We start from the raw sequence: 16,663 nt of genomic DNA, 5'->3' as shown, positions 1-16,663 counted from the left end.
GTGTGTGTGTGTGTGTGTGTATACCACTTCTTCTGCATCCATTAATCAGTCAGTGGACACGTGGGCTGTTTCCATAATTTGGCTATTGCAGATAATGCTGCTATAAGCATCGGGGTGCATGTATCTCTTTGAATTAATATTTTTGTATTCTTCAGGTAAATACCTAGCGCAATTGCTGGCTCATAAGGTAGATCTATTTTTAACTTTCTAAGGAAACTCCACATTGTTTTCCAGAGTGGCTGTACCAGTTTGCACACCCACCAACAATGTAAGAGTGTTTCCCTTTCTCCACATTCTCATCAACACCTGTTGTTTCTTGTGTTGTTGACTTTAGCCATTCTGGTAGGTGTGAGGTGATATCTCACTATAGTTGTGATTTATCTATCCCTGATGATGAGTGATGTTGAGCATCTTTTCATGTGTATGTCTTTGGTCATTGTATGTCTTCTCTGGAAAAGTATCTATTCATGTAATCTACCCATTCTTTAACTGTACTATTTGTTTTTTGGGTGTTGAGTTTGATAAGTTCTTTATAGATTTTGGATACTAACCCTTTATCAGATATGTCATTTGCAAATATCTTCTCCCATTCTGTACATTGACTTTTAGTTTTGTTTATTGTTTTCTACTCTATGCAGAAGTTTTTTATTTTGATGAATTTCTAATAATTTATTTTTGCTTTTGTTTCCCTCACCTCCAGAGACATATCTGGAAAGAAGTTGCTACAGATGATGTCAAAGAGGTTACTGCCTGTGTTCTCTTCTAAGATTTTGATGGTTTCCTGTCTCACATTTGAGTCTTTAATCCATTTTGAATTTATTTTTGTGTTTGATGTAAGAAAGAGGTCCAGTTTCATTCTTTTGCATGTGGCTGTCCAGTTTTCCCATCACTTGTTAAAGAGACTGCCTTTTTCACATTGGATATTCTTTCCAGCTTTGTCAAAGATTATTTGACCATATAGTTAAGGGTTCATTTCTGGGTTTTCTATTCTGTTCTATTAATCTATGTGTCTGTTTTTGTGCCAGTACCATACTGTTTTGATCACTACAGCTTTGCATTATAACTTGAAATTCAGAATTGTGATGCCTCTGCTTTGCTTTTCTTTTTCAAGATTGTTCTGGCTATTAGGACTTTTTTTTGTGGTTCTGTACACATTTTAGGATTGTTTTTTCTAGTTCTGTGAAAAATGATGGCAGTATTTTGATAGGGATTGCATTAAATGTGTAGATTGCTTTGGGTGGTATAGACATTTTTTTAAAGTTTGTTTATTTTTGAGACAGACAGAGAGAGCATCCACATGCAGGTGGGGGAGGGGCAGAGAGAGAAGGAGACAGAGAATCCTAAGCAGTCTCTGCCCTGTCAGTGCAGAGCCAGATGCAGGGCTTAAACCCGCAAACCATGAGATCATGACCTGAGTCAAAACCAAGAGTTGGTTGCTTAACAAATTGAGCCACCCAGCACCCCTCTTTGGGTACTATAGACATTTTAACAACATTTGGTCTTTCAATCCTTGAGCATGGAATGTCTTCCCATTTCTTAATGTCATTTTTGATTTTTTTTTTTATCAGTGTTTTATGGTTTTCATAGTATGGTCTTTCATCTCTTTGGTTAGGTTAATTCCTAGGTATCTTATGGTTTGGGGGGCAATTGTAAATGGGAGTGATTCCTTAATTTCTCTTCCTGCTGCTTCATCATTAGAAATTCAACAGGGTTCTGTACATTGATTTTGTATCCTGCAACTTCACTGCATTCATTTATCCATTCTAGCAATTTTTTGGTGGCATCTTTTAGATTTTCTTTACAGAACTCTATATAGAGAGGATCATGTCATCTGTAAATAGTGAAAGTTTTGCTTCTTTCTCGCCAATTTTGATGGCTGGTTATGTTTTTTTTTCTGTTTGTTTTCTGATTGCTATGGCTAGAACTTCCAGTACTATGTTAAATAACAGTGGTGAGAATGGACATCCTTTTCTTGTTCCTGACTGTAGAGAAAAAGCTGTCAGTTTTTTCCCACTGTGGATGATATTAGCTGTGGGTTTTTTTATATATGGCTTGTATTATATTGAGGTATGTTCCCTCTAATCCTACTTTGTTGATTTTTTTGAGGGTTTTTTATCATGAATGGATGTTGTACTTCAAATGTTTTTTTTAAGGGTGAAAAATTATGTCAGTGAATAAAAATGTCTTTTCCTCTAGGTTGCCCATTAGATAAAGGCAGGACCATATTGTGGTTGCTCTTGCCTTAATCAATAAATATATGCTGATTTTGATTGAAGGTAATATAAATTGAATTGTTTTCAACACCAATTAGATGGAAAATGCTTCAAAAATAATTTTTATAAATAAAGAGGGGACCTGAGGTTTGCTATGCAAAGTCATACTAAAATGAAAATCCTTTAAGTCATAAATCACTTTGTAAGTTTCGTGTCTTGTCAGACACAGTTTATATTTCAAATTATGGAGGGATTGAAAGTTGTAAGAGTAAGAGCAATTTCTGATATGTTAAGTTATTATCAAAGCAAATGTTTATTTTATAAAGAATCAATGGGGTTATTTAATCCTAGAAACTTTTGTTTGACTATTATTGGTTCTGGCTAATGAATGAGAAATTAATAGAGGAAAAATAAAAGAGTACGAGTGTATAACAGACTTAAGAAATACTAGAATGAGGGGCACCTGGGTGGCTCAGTTGGTTGAGCATCCAACTTTGGTTCAGGTCATGATCTCATGGTTTGTGAGTTCGAGCCCCACATCGGACTCTGTGCTGATAGCTCAGAACCTGGAGCCTGTTTCAGATTCTGTGCCTCCCTCTCTCTCTGCCCCTTCCCTGCTCACGCTCTGTCTCTTGCTCTCTCAAAATAAATAAACATTAAAAAAAAATAAAGAAATACTAGAATGAGAAACACCCATGGCTTATCTAATTAAACCATGTGTGCTGGTTCCAGATACATTTGATGGCAGGGACATTTGCCTGGAGGGCAATGTTCTTCATGAAAATATTTAAATGTATCCATGCACTTTATTTATTTTTATAAGCCATTATGTCATTCATCTATGTATTTCCAAAAATTCCTTGAATCTATTAATAGTTTCGAGTTGTATCACAGCTTTAACAGATTCTACCTACTGACTCAAGCCAGTCAAACCAAATAATATTTACCAAGTGCCTGTGATAAACCAGCTTCTATTCTGATCAATGTTATTCAAAGGCATAACAGCATTCTCTGTTTTAAGAATGTTGGCTAACATAAACACTGTTATAAAAGAGCATGATGAAACAGCCAGTGGTAATTTGACACAAGTATTACAAGAGCCCTGAAGAGAAGCTCTTAAACTGTACTAGTAGGGGTGGAGTTGGCTTTCAGGAAAAATTGAAGACTGTATGAAAACTTAAGGCAAAGTTAGGCAGTTGGAAGAGAGGGAAGATGGAAGAAGAAATGGAAATTTCAAGCAGAGGAGAAAGTGTGATTAAAGCAGGGAGAAGCATGAATCAGCAAAACTGGAAACTACTGACAGTTCAGGGTTGCTGAAACATAAACCATTCTCAAAGTGGAATAAAAGGAGTGACCAGTATTTCTAATATCTTAGAATTTGATAAATAAAACTATGGTTGCTTTCTCTTTTGTGTTACACATTTTAAAAAAAAATTCTGACCTTTTAGGGGCGACTGTGTGTCTCAGTCGGTTATGCGGCCGACTTTGGCTCAGGTCATGATCTCGAGGTCCATGAGTTTGAGCCCCACATCGGGCTCTGTGCTGACAGATCAGAGCCTGGAACCTGCATCAGATTCTGTGCCTCCCTCTCTCTCTGCCCCTCCTCTGCTCGTGATCTATCTCTCTTTGTCTCTCAAAAATAAATAAACAGAAAAAAAATTCTGACCTTTTAGGACAACAGTCATAATAGGTAAAATGATAATGACATATATCATATAATATATAATTAGATATTGTAGATAAATATGTATTAGGTATAATAGTATGAATGTATTATATGTATATTATATGTATGTACTATATATACAATTATAACACATATTATATGTTATATATATATTATATAAGAAGATTTCTTGAAGACTTATGTGCCAGACATTGCGCCAAGTCCTTTGCATCTGTCATCCAATTTTATCCTCCCAAAATCATCTGAGGTATGTAGGGTTATCAGCCCCAATTTACAGAATAAAGAAATAAACTTACTTGTCCAAATTTTACTGTTACCAGTATTGGAATCCAGATAATCTTAGGTTCCCTCACTGAACACTTACTTCTCTGTCTCTTTTTGAGGTAGTAATTAACCTTTCACTAATTGCGTTTTCAAGCAAAGAACTTTTCAAGTGACAAGTTTTTGTTCTAAGGCATTGCTTGTCATTTTCTCTGTTCTCCAGAATGATGTGGAATTTTCTCTGGAAAAAAATAGGATCCCATTTGTCACTGATTTTCTTTGAGAAATAATTATTTTTGCTCCCCAAAGCTCTTTAAGTCTCTACCCCACTTTTTGTCACTTTCTAAATTATAATTATCCATTCAGTCATTCAGGATTAGATCATGGTTATTACATTTTTAAATCTGTTCTCTCTTCTGTCTTTGAACTGGCAAGTTTCTCTCAAAAAATGGATGTACTTTTTCTGCTTTTTGAAGGAGATGATGTACCTAATGCTAAGACAACATCTATACTGTGACTTCTTAACCTTGATTAAATTAACTTTCTATTCTGAATCTACCCCATATCATATTTCTCCCTTGAGCTCAGACAAAATTAGTATGAATTTGTATTGTTCTTGTTTTTGTACCTTTAGAAACTTTGAATTATATTTCTGACACTTAAAGAGAGAACTATTGCGGCAATTTAGGCAACTTTCTTTTGATTTGTTATAATTAAATCCTGACCAGTCTCGCCCCAAATTCCTTTTTTTTCCTCAATATTTCTCAACTAAAAAAATAGTTATGTGTGAGGCTTTTACCTTATGCTGTAGGTTTTTACTTCCTAAAATATTGTGGATTTAAAACTTAAAAGAAATGTATTTCTATCATAATAGAATTTGTAATTTTCTTTCAATGTTTGAACAAATCATAGCATCGTGCTGTAAAAATAGCACTTCAGTGGAGATTAAAAACATCCAGCTCTCCATTTGCCCCAACCCAAAGTCTTAATGCACTATATCCTTAATGTGAATCGCCTACTTTTTTGACCAGTGGCTCTCAGATGTTAGTGTGAAAAATAATCACTTGAAGAACTTGTTAAAATGAAAATTATCTGGCTCCAAACTAGGATGCCAGGGTGGGGTACAAGGACATCAGTCACAAGCTTCATTATACGATACTAATGCAGTGTGTGCGTCCTCAGGACATACTTCAGAATCACTGCATGAGACCTGCTACAAAACACTCATTTTCTCAGAGCTCTACTTTTGCTAGGGAAGCTCCTTGACATGCCTTCCATGGAAGCTCATATCTCTTATTTTTTTTTAATAGTTTTATTGAGGTAAAAATTTATGTTCAGTAAAATGCATTTGCTGTAAGAATACAATTCAAGGATTTTTAGTAAACTTATTAAATTATATAATCACTATCACAACCCAACTTTAAGATATGTCCTATAGCTTCAAAAGTTTCCTTATGCCCCTTTGCAGTCTGGTGTTTGCTTTCTGTCTCTACATATTTACCTTTTCTGGACATTTCAGTCATTCGCTATGTGGTCTTTTTTTGCTTGCTCTCGTTTATTAAGTATATGGATTTGAGATCTATCCATGTTACAGTATGTATCTATCAGTGATTTGTTCCTTTTCATTGATGAAAAGTATTCCATTGTATGGACTTACCATGTTTTAAAAACATCTATTCTTCAGTACACAGATAATTTGACTTGTTTCAAGTTTTTGGCTTTTATGAATAATGCTGTGGTAATTTATGTATCAATCTATGTGGACATTTTTCACATTTTTATTTTTCTTAATTTTTATTTTCATGTAAGTGGTTTTTATCATCAGGTGTCAGGGGTGCTTGGGGTGGCTCAGTCAGTTAAGCATCCGACTCCTGATCTCAGCTCAGGTCACAATCTGTGTGTTGGACTCAGCACTGGTCATGGAGCCTACTTAAGATTCTCTCTCTCTCCTTCTCCCTTCCCCTTCCCCCTCCTCATGCATGCTTGGAGGGACTGTCACTTGTACTTATACCTTTTATACTTCTTTCAGTGTTCAATGATGATGTCATATCTGGGATTCCAACAGCCACTGGGGGCCATAAATTAACCTAGAAGATAGAAGCCGTATCCTTGGGTAGAACAAAAAATAGAACAAAAAATGTACTAAGTTGGAACAGTCCAAAAGCTCACCCTCACTTCTGATACCAACTGCAAATTGAAAAGTCTCCAAGACCACCCTTAGTTTCAATAATTTGCTAGAGGACTCATAGACCACACGGAAAGATCATGATTATGGTATATTACAGTTAAAGATACAGATTAAAATTAGCCAAGGAAAGAGGCACATAGGGCAGAGCCCAGGAAAGTTCTAAACACAGAGCATCTAGCTTCTAGCTTCCAGTTTTTGTCTTCTGACAGAGTTGTAGACAGCATTAATTTCCCAGCAATGATGTGTGACAATATGCACTGACTATTGTCAGCCAGGATGCTCACCAGAGCCTTAGTGTCCAGAGTCTTTATAGAGACTCAATAATGGAAACCCTGTAGGGTGTCCTACACCCATAAGCCTGACTTTACTCGAATTCCACTGATGCCATGTGACCCAAAGCTCCCATCCTAAATCACTTTTTTACCCCCTTGTCCGTCCTAAGGCCCCCAACCTAGATCACATTCTTGCTGTGACACAAAGTTCTCATCCCAAATCACATTGTTTCATATGACTGACCTAAGGCCCTGAGGTGTACACAAAAATATTTTTAACAGACAAGATATCCTAAGAGATTAGAAATTACCTCCTAGGAGCCAAAGGCCAGACTTCCCCTTGAATAAGGTTAAATTCTTTATTACAGAGACTGTCTACTAAGAGAATTTACTATACTCTCTAATGACAACATGAAGCCAAAATAATGTATTTGGACTTCCTATCTCTAGACTTTCTTAATGTGAGGGATTTTTATCTTATTTATGTCACTTTTGTAGAATAGGTTTTTTGCCATATTCAGCCAAACATCATCCTAAACAACCAACATGGGTTATGTAACAGATAACCCATAGAATAGAATGCACTCTATAACTTTGCCCTAACAATATATGAAAGACCTAAGAAGAAAGAAAGATAGTTTCTTTAAAAAAAAACAACTTTTATCAAAATATATGCAATTGTTGTGACTGCATGAACTTATATAACTATAGGATAACTATCCAAATGTAAGAATATCATGTAAAGATACAACTAAATAAGGAATGGGTAACAACATTTTGGAAGAGGGAGTAAAATGCAGTCATATACGCCAATATTAAACATTGTTAACAGGTAGATGGGGGTGCCTGAGTAGCTCAGTCAGTTAAGCGTTCTAATTTGGCTCAGGTCATGATCTCACGGTTTGTAAGTTTGAGCCGCGCATCAGGCTCTGTGCTGACAGCTCAGAGCCTGAAGCCTGCTTCGGATTCTGTGTGTGTCTCTCTCTGCCCCTCCCCCACTCACATTTTCTCTCTCTCTCTCTCTCTCTCTCAAACAAATATTTAAAAACGTTTTAATGTAGATGATAATGTTGAAAAATTTCTCCATGAGAAATGAAATCATCCTTTAACTGAGAAAGCACTGAAATGGCCCTTATGGATCGTACATGTGTTAGAGGATTATTACTATAATTCTCAAATTACTAACTACAATGAAAGATGCTACAAAACTTTTCTCCACCTTTTGGATGATCGAGAGATTTGATATCCAAACGGAGTATAATTTCAAACTAAGAATGAGCGTACGGATTTATAATAAATTTCTGACACAGAAGTCAGTATACAGTATGATAGAACTGGCACACAACAGGAATTTAACAATAGCATTTTGAAAAAATAGCGGTTTATATGTATCAGTTATATGACATCTTAAAGTAGGCCGTCCAGAGCTGATTAAATTGCTTAAGTAAATAAGCAAGGATCCTGATTTATTCAAGATTTTTGTTCTGCTTTCCTAGTTACATTGTCCCAATGGTTCCCAGACGCCTGATCTACCTCCAGAACTTGAGTTCTATGTCCCTGGCAGAATAAAAAGGGAAAAGTGCAAAAAGCAGAAGTTACATGCTAGATGAGACTTTCTTCCTTATTAGAGATACCATATTCTTAGAAGCCCCTTCTCAGTAAACATCTGTTTACATCTTGTTGCACATAGTGAAGTCTCAAATCCGCCCCTAACTGCAAGGAGAAAAGGGATATAAGCATTTTAACTGGGCATATTGCCCTAAACAAAAACAGCAAAGATATTAATTAAAAAACAAGTTAAGATCTGTCAAGAAAGAACAGGGGTGGGAGGGGTGGGATGTAGAATCTGGTCTCAGTGAATTTAGAAAATAGTAAAATGGAAATGATTTTTCATGATGTGATTTATTTCTATACTATTTCTACACATTTTTAAGTAATATTATGATTAAAATGTGAAATAAACCAAGCTAAGTAAATATTATTTAACCAAAAATGTATTATTGTTCTTACTATCTTATAAAGATATAAAAGAAAAAGGAAAATGTTTCAAAAAACACTTTTAGTTCCCTTGTGGAACATAATGCTCTGGCAATGTGTGTTGAATTATCAATGATGCAAACATAACTACCATTTTATTAAATTTTAGCTTGTGTTATTTTATTTCAAGGAACCTGCTTGTGGTATCAAAATAGATATTTATTCCCAATATTTGCAACCAAAACTTAGCACAGATATGTCAAAAATACCAAGTTTGTTTATAGATCATCTTTGAAAATTGTGAATAATGTAACAGAATTTACATGATCATCCATAACATTTCAATTAGAACTTACTTTTCAGAGTAAACTAAGATGAAATGAGAGGAACAAAGTCATAATATATGTTATATGATATTCTTGTCTCTGATTTTAACATGTTTAAAGTTTTTCTACTAAAAGTTGAGGAATACTGACTCAATTACTGTAAAATTTTACTTTTATATGAAGGTTTTTCCCTTTGCATAATGTAACTATCATTATTATTAAATTACTAGTGTTTTTCTTACTAAATAAAATATTTTTTACCATTGAAATAAAAATTATGTCAGAAATGCTTCTCAAATTTATCATATATTGTCATGACTAAGTAAACTACGTAAACAGTGAGTGTAAGTAAATATTTTCTCTTTTTAAAGCAAATATTTATTTTCAGATAATTTTAGACATATAGAAATTCACAAAGAGAATAAAAATAGTTCTTATATACCTCATATCCATATCCTTTATTTTAACATGTTACATTACTGTGGTACATTTTTCAGAACAAAGAAAGAATACTGGTATATTATTATTAAGTAAACTCTAGGCTTTATTTGAATTTCACCAATTCTTCCATTAATGTCCCTTCTCTTTTCCAGGATTCAATTCAAGGCACCACCCTGCATTTAACTGGTAGGTCTCCCTACTCTCCTCTGGTCTGTGGTGTTTTCTCAGTCTTATCTTGTTTTTCAAGATTTTAGCAGTTTTGAGGAACCCCATCCATGTGTCCTGTGGAATTACCCCCAATCTGGATTTGTTTGATTTTTTCCTTATGGTTAGGTTTTGGGGGAAGAGAGGAAGTATTTTCTTTGTCATATCACATTGAGGGTACATTCTATCCACAGGATATCACTGATAACGCTAAGCTTGGTTAACGTAGTATTTGGTAGGTTTCTCCACTGTAAAGCTACTGTTTTTCCCTTTCCCTATTCAATTCTTTGAAAGAGAGTCATTAAGCCCAGCCCACCCTTCTGAAGGGGGGGGGTATATTTATATGTATGATTTGAATTCTTTTTTTTTGTTTATTTATTCTTGAGAGACAGAGACAGAGAGACAGAGCGTGAATGGGGTAGAGGGAGAGAGGGAGGGAGACACAGAATCTGAAGCAGGCTCCAGGCTCTGAGCTGTCAGCATAGAGCCCAGTGTGGAGCTTGAACCCATGAACTGTGAGTGAGCTCATGACCTGAGCAAAAGTCAGACACTCACTGACTGAGCCACCCAAGTGCCCCTTATTTGCCTTTTAAACAAGCAAACAAATACACCAATCAAATAAAATATTAGAGCTGTACAACTACATGGGTAAAAGAGCTTTGGTCATTTTCCAAGAAAGAAAAAGAATTACAAAGAAAAACTAGGATCCACATAAGAGTGAAAACATATGGTATCTGTCCTTCTCTGTATGGCTTATTTCACTTAGCATAACACTCTCCAGTTCCATCAAAAAAAAATAAATTAATTAAATTAAATTAAATTAAATTAAATTAAATTAAAATTAATTAAAATTAAAGTAAAAATAAATAAATAAATAAATAAATAAATAAATAAATAATTAAATAGAAAAACTAGTGCATCAAAGGCAGAAACAACTGCTGTCCCTTAGCCTAGGTTCCCCCAAAGCAAAGCTCTAGACTGTTGATTGATGAATGTAATTTTAGGATGTAAGAGCGAGGGATGGGTGAATAAACATAGTAAAATACAAGCATATGTCTGCTGAGGTCTACCTTATGAGATGGGTACTCAATCCTTCTGAGGGATCTCCAAAAATGTACCTCAGAATTAATTTAGATTGCCCATTGGTCTAGAGTGGCCACCCTGTGGGTGTCAGATGGTTTTCTAAGAGACTGGTGCAGGAAGTGAGAGGTCTTGTGCAAGCTCAGGTGAGGTGCCCATGGGAGCTGTCAGCTAGGGCAATGGCTGGAGTTGAGAAGTGGGTGAGCAGGTCATGAAGAGGTACATAAGAGATGCAGAGATGTACAGACATGCTCCTAGGTTTTGTGATCATGTTCAGTAAAGTCATTCTCACTGTCTATCTACTGTCAGTAGAAAACCTGTATCATTAAAAATATTATCTTTAGTATCTCACAAACAAACGCAAACACTTCCTTATTAGCTTTGGTAGACTATCAGGACCAAACAGACACTAAATGGCTGGAAAGATATATTATTCAAATGACCTCATTTTCTCCCTTAAACATCTGAGGATTCATTATTTCAGCCTAGAGTATGGTTTCCCCATTGAGGCTCCTGACTGCAGGGTCTCTCTCTTCTGATACCTATGGTATTCTTCTGTCAGATATGTCTGTTTATTCTGTTCCTTTTGAACAAATTGATACATTGTACTGCAGCCTTAGCTAATTTTGAGCCTTAGCACAGTGCTTTCAGCATTTGGATAATTCCCAGAACTTATTTGTCAACTTGTAGTGTTCCTCTCTCTAAGAAGTAAACTATTAATTCTATTTTCCTGATATCATTGTTGGTAATTCTCATGGTCTATTGAATCACAGTCTCAATATGATAAAATTTCAAAACCATCTGCTTTAAAAATTAAGTCCTCTTTTTTGGCGTAACATTTTGTCCATGAGCTGTTGGTCATGAATATATCCTGCATATGTTTTGTTTTGTTTTTAATTCAGGAAATTTAGAATTTCACCAAACATTTTCTCTGAATTTCACAAACATTCCTATAACAGATAATACTATATGTGAAAGTGTTTTATATATATATATATATATATATATATATATATATATATATATATAATTACCAAGAAATAAAGAGATTAGTCAATTTTAAACATACTGGAAAAGTTTAAACTGAAACATATATTTTTCTTATTTGTCCACCTCTTGTCAAATGGGATATTTTTCCTTGATAATTACATTTAATTACATTTTAAATTACACTTAAATTTAATTACATTTAATTTTACATTTTAATTACATTTTAATTACATTTGCTGGATTCCTTTGGATCTCATCAAAATAACTGCAATTTTTTCAGAGACTTGTCAGCATTTCAGATCATGATTAATAATGACAGAGAAACCCATTGTGTACCTACCATGTGCCAAATATTGTGCTAAGAACTTCACATACATTTCCTAACTCAGTCCTCACAATCACCCAATCAACAGCTGAGGACACTGAGGCTTGCACAGGGGCCTAGCTCGTCTAAGACCACAGAGTCAATAATAAGAGTAAAATGCAAGTTTGTCCATCTCCATAATCAATGTGACAAACCTAATTTCGGCAACCTTTCAGAGCTGGCACCACTCTGGCAATGTTTTTCATTTGGGCCTGACACGCATTATCTTCTCAATTTTAATTCTTGGTGCATTTCTTACAGGGCTTCTAAGCTTTACAACTTTGACAAGAATGTCTGTAGCTTTCTCACAACCTCAGTGTCTTTCTTGATTTAAAAATACGGAGGCTTCTTTTTACTGCAGTGAAAAAATGCATCTTACTACCCTGTTGCTGCTAAATACTACCACCCACCAATTCTTTATGGTTTCTGTCTCCTTTAATACACATTATGTTGAATCCTTTTCTTTCTTGTTTGTAAGCTTAATTGCTTTCTTTTCTGGTTCCTTCTCTTCCACATAAAAACATGCTTAAATGTCTCCTATTCTCTTTTTTATGCTATTTTGAAACTGATGATATTCCTTTAAAACTTTTTGACTCTTTGTAGGATCGAATTGGTGGTGAGAATGAGACTGAGCCTTTTTTACTGAATTATAATCGACATATAATATTATATAAGTTTCAGGTGTACAACATAGTGAGTCAATATTTTTATACATTACAAAATGATCACCACCATAGGTCTAGTTACCATCTGTCACCATACAAGGTTACTAAAATGTCAGTGACTGTATTTCCCTGTGACTGTCACAGGAGATATCCCTGTGGCTTACTTACTTTATAACTAGAAGTTTGCACCTCTAATACCCTTCACCTATTTCATTCATTCCCCATCTGGCAACCACTGGTTTGTACTCTTTATGTATGTATCTGTTACTATTTTGTTTGTTAATTTATTTTGTTTTTCAGATTCCACATGTAAGTAAAATCATATGATAGCTATCTTTCTCAGTCTGACTTATTTCACTTAACAAGACACCCTCTAGTTCCATCCATGTTGTGGCAATTGGCAAAGTTTTATTTTTTATGGCTGAGTTATATATATATATATATATATATATATATATATATATATATACACATACACACACACACACATATATGTATGTATATAATATGCTTGTGGTTGTGATTTCACATAATTTCACATATCTGTATGTATACATATATGTATGTGTGTAGAAACATATATACAAATATACACACACACATACATACCACATCTTCTTTTCTGTTCATCTATCAGTGGACACTTAGGTTACTTCCATATCTTGGCTATTATAAATAACGCTGCAATGAACGTGGGAGTGCATACATCTTTTCAAATTAGTGTTTTTGTTTTTCCCAAAGAACACACAGAAATTGAGTTAATGGATTTTGTGGTAGCTTTACTTTCAATTTTTTGAGGAACCTTTAGATTAAGATATTTGTGATCTCAACTGTGGCTGAGGCTGGAGAAGACGTGAAATGGCAAAGGCCATAAAAACAAAGTGGAGGTGAGATTAATAGAGGAAAGGAGAGGGCTATTTCATTGTTAAGTAAGCTTTATGCACAACATGGGACTTGAACTCATGATCCCAAGATCAAAATCTCATGCTCTACTGACTGAACCAACCAAATGCCTTAGGAGAGGGCTATTTTAGAATGAAGTTAGAATGGGCAGAGAAGAACTGATCCTGGAAGGTCCAATAGATAGTAAAGTCATTTACTTTCATTAGCAGAGAGAGAGAGAATGTGGACTTAGTTCATGAGACAGCTTCAAATTCTATCCAAGGTGGTAGGATTAAATCCAAACACCTGGAAGAGATATGTATGGTCCTTGATAAGGGAATAAAGGAATGAAATGGTGTTTCTGAAAGACGTTTCAGGTGAAAGTGAAGAGAGACCATAGTGGAGAAAGCCTAGAGGCAGAAATACTGGCTGAAATATATAACAATACAACTGATATCGGCCTAGGCTGGTAATTGTCAAAGTAAAGCTAAAAATTATTCTGAAAATATTGTTGTGGAAACAACAGGAAAACATAATACCTAAATTGATATTGGATGGAAAGATGTACTGTTAGGACACAATAAAATATAATCAAAAATACTTCCAAAAGTTTGCGGATGATGGATATGGAGATTGACAGGCCTTATGGAATGGTAGGTTTTGTGGGAGAAGATCAAAAATTAGTACAGTCACAATCCTGAAAGCTGGAAAACTTCTTAAGTTCTCAGAAAATAAAATGGTATTCAAAGATAAATTTCATAGTAGCTTATTTTTTAAATTAAAATTCTAGGGACATACACATTAAAACGTGGAAATTATTTCAGGTTGTGATGCATTTAAATGCCCTTAATTTGTGTAAATCACTTGTGTATTCAAATCGTTGACCTTTTGTGACTAGATCAATAGTCTCAAGGTGATCTTTAAATATCAGCCTCACTTTTTGAATATTAAGCTTTAGCTTTCTAATCAACTTATTTTTTTAACTATTAGAAAATTAATCTTAGAAAATGAAAACAGGTTGTATCTTGATTTCTGCTATTTACATTTTTCCCCCTCAACTCAGATTTTGATACTGACCCTAATGTCTTACCTTGACCTGTGAATACAGGTAGAATTCAATTTTTACTATCTGATTAATAGATAAATATATCAACATGGACTCACCTACTCATTTTTAGACTTGCCAAGATTTTTCTGCTGTTTCTGATCTGGAACACTGTAGGAATTTTCTTTTTATCACTTGCCATTCATTAGTGTGTTATTTATTTAGCACCTAAAAAGTGCTAGCACTATTAACCCAGCTGTAACACAACACTTTGGAAAACCATATTCCAGTGGGTAGAAACTGACGATAAGGAAGTAAGTGAGTAAGCAAGCAAGCAAGCAAATGAATGAATTAATAAGTGAATGAATGGTGTGATTTCCAATTATGGAAGTTGCTATGAAGAAAATAATTATGGTATGTGGAGAGGAAAGTCAACATTAGATAAAGTGGGCAGCCAAGACCTTTCTGAAGATTTGACTTTTGAGACAAGAACTAAAGAATAAAAAAGCCAACCTCTCTACAAGCCAAGTGAGAGTATCCCAGGCAAAGGTAATAAGAATTAAAAGTTAAAACTATAAAACTCTTAGAAGAAAGAATAGGAATAAATCTGCATGACCTTGGAATTGACAAAGGATTCCTAAACATAACATCAAAAGTACAGGCAACAAATGAAAAGAAACAGATAAATTGGCAGTCATCAAAATTAAAGCTCCTTTGCTTCAAACAGCACCATCAAGACTGTCAAAAATACAACATACAGAAATGGAAAAAAAATATTTGCAAATCATATATCTGATAAAGGGCTTGTATAGAATATGTAAAGAACTCTCATTCAGTAGTTGAAAGACAAAATAATTAAAGGATTTGAACAGACATTTCTTCAAAGATAATACACAAAAGGTAAAAAGCACATGCAAAGATGCTTGACATCATTGGCAATTAAAGAAATGTAAATCAAAGCCATTATAAGATGCTGCTTCTTATCCAGTAGGATAGCTATAAAAAAAAAAAAAAGTCAGGGGCACCTGGGTGGCTCAGTTGGTTAAGCATCCAACTCTTGACTTTAGTTCAGGTCATGATCTCATAGATTGTGGGAGTAAACCCCATGTCAAACTCTGCGCTGACAATGTGGAGCCCTTTTGGGGTTCTCTCTCTCCCTCTCTCTTCCCTTCCGCCACTCACATTCTCTCTCTATCGCCTCTCAAAATAAATAAATAGACATTTTAAAAAGTCAGATAATAACAATAGTTGGAAAGGATGTGGGATTAGAACTCACATACTGCTTATAGGAATGCAAAATGGTGCAGCCACTTTGAAAAACAGATTAACAGTTTCTCAAACAATTAAGCATATAGTTGCCATATGGCCCAGAAATTCCATTCCTAGATACATACCCAAGGGAAATGAAGACATATGTCCACACAAAAATTACACACAAATGTTTATAGCAGCATTATTCATAATAGCCAAAAAGTAGAGACAACCCAAATATCCATTAACTTGACAAATGCATAAACAAAATATGGTATATCTATAAAAGAATATCATTTGTCCAGAAAAAGGGATGAATAATTGATACATGCTATAAGATAGATTAAATTTGAAAGTGTTATGGTGAAAGAAGCCAGTCACAAAAGACAACATATGATTCCACTCATATGAGAATCCAGAATAAGAAAATATAGAGACATAAAAGTGGATTAGTGGTTGCTGAGGGCTAGGGATGGGGGACAAGAGGACAGTGGAGTGATAGCTAAAGGGTACAAGGGTGTTTGTGAAGTGATAAAAGTATCTAAAATTGCCTGCGGTTGTGATTTCACATATCTGTGAATATACTAAAAACCATGGAATTGTATACTTTAAAGGGGTGAATTATGTAGTATGTGAATTATATCTCAACAGAGCTATATTTTTTTAAAGAAATTAAAGAGTCTTTGGGAAAGAATAGAAGGAATGCATCATGGCTGAATTAGAGTGACATAAATTGCAGATGAAGGGGTTGGCAAGGCCAGAACTCAGAAGGTCCAGTAGGCCCTGTGGAAGTTAACCTGTGGGATTCCCCTCCCTT

The 16,663-nt window shown here is 34.8% G+C and overlaps 1 long non-coding RNA gene across 1 annotated transcript in view; it reads left to right on the top strand.

The window, feature by feature from the left end:
- LOC109500183 overlaps positions 1-9,958 on the top strand; it is a 115,803-nt gene extending 105,845 nt beyond the window's left edge. Inside the window, exon 4 of the long non-coding RNA XR_006597874.1 lies at positions 9,518-9,958. This is a non-coding gene — a long non-coding RNA (uncharacterized LOC109500183). The remainder of the gene's footprint in view (positions 1-9,517) is intronic.
- Positions 9,959-16,663: the final 6,705 nt, after the last annotated feature.

This window comes from Felis catus, chromosome B2, assembly GCF_018350175.1.
Source record: "Felis catus isolate Fca126 chromosome B2, F.catus_Fca126_mat1.0, whole genome shotgun sequence".
Lineage (NCBI taxonomy): Eukaryota > Metazoa > Chordata > Mammalia > Carnivora > Felidae > Felis > Felis catus.
This window is presented reverse-complemented; position numbering and strand designations above follow the sequence as displayed.